The sequence below is a fragment of the mitochondrial genome of Psilocybe cubensis (assembly GCF_017499595.1).
Source record: "Psilocybe cubensis strain MGC-MH-2018 mitochondrion, complete sequence, whole genome shotgun sequence".
NCBI classification, from domain to species: domain Eukaryota; kingdom Fungi; phylum Basidiomycota; class Agaricomycetes; order Agaricales; family Agrocybaceae; genus Psilocybe; species Psilocybe cubensis.
Window position 1 is genome coordinate 29,680 of NW_025952838.1, and position 1,279 is coordinate 30,958.

Genomic DNA, 1,279 nt, shown 5'->3' on the forward strand with positions numbered 1-1,279 from the left:
AAAAAATTAGCAACGTTTATTTTTTTAAGAAAAAATATTAGCTACCGATAAAATTGACAATTTTTTAGTTTTTTTAAAAAAAAAAATAAGCAATGGCTGGTTACATATTAAATTTCAAATAGCATAAAGTAATTGAAAATTAATATAGAGAAAATATTATAAGCAGCTAAGAAAAGTGGAGCCCAGAAAGAAATGGTAATTATTTAAAATTTAAAATTTAAATTTAATTAGTATTTTAAGAATACTTCTTGTGGGTAATTCTAGTAGTAATTATTAACTACTGTAATATAAAAATAAGGAATCAAACCTTAAATTTATCTATTGTCTATCTTCGCTCTTATTTACCTTCCCCTATTATATTTTATGATATAGTCAAAGAGTCGTGTGCAAAAGTGGCGAGAGTATCTTTCTTTACCTAGCTAAAGTAGTAGGTAGAATTTATTGATAGGTTTAAATTTATAAATTATTTGTTTAATTTATTTATAAGTGAAACATCACGCCAATACCCACCAATAGAGTGATTATAAATAGATTAGGCCGTCCTAACCTTGTGCGCTAGCTTCCGCAATTTACGCCACGCTCTCTATTTTCGCCAGCGGGAGGTTGACTGTCTCGCTTAGAGCGTTAGCGAATTTACTTATAGTTTTAAACGAATGGGGGGGGGGTAGGTTCAGGGATAGAGTGGTAGGGAGTATTGGTGTTATAGTAAAATAAATTTTTTTAAATTTATTAATTATCCCCCCCCCCCCCCCCCCAATAAATTTAAAAAAATTATCTAAGCTCTCCTTATTAGCTCTCCTTAGGAGCGAAAGAAAGAAAAAATAAGAAGGAAATTAAAGAAAAAAAAAATCAAGGAAAGTAATAAAAATCTGAGGCTAGTCATGAACTGGAGTTATTTATTTACCTAACCTATAGCTGTAAGTCCAATGAAGAAGGTTAAATAAAACGGAAATTGTAGGATTCGAACCTACGGCTGATTTGATTCAGCATTCGTTTTCAAGACGAACTTATTAAACCACTCTAACAAATTTCCTTATACTTATATTAATATAGTTTAAAAAAAGTCCTATGCATTTTCTTGTTATGCAAGGCTTGCTACTCTGGCTCTAAAGCATCTCTGTAGTATAGTAAGTCAGGACTCGTTTCGGAGGGAGAAAATTCATATAGTTTAAAATTTAATAATAGGTATTAATTAGTCGCTAGCGCAGAATGAATAAATAGTTATATTATTCTACCTCTCAACAATCTAGTTTGGCTGTTAGTTATTATTAATTTTATA

General features: G+C 30.2%; 1 non-coding gene across 1 annotated transcript; it reads right to left on the bottom strand.

Moving 5' to 3' along the window:
* Positions 1 to 946: 946 nt before the first annotated feature.
* On the bottom strand, positions 947 to 1,033 carry JR316_0013462. Its single transcript has one exon. It is a non-coding gene; the product is annotated as a tRNA-Ser (tRNA).
* Positions 1,034 to 1,279: the final 246 nt, after the last annotated feature.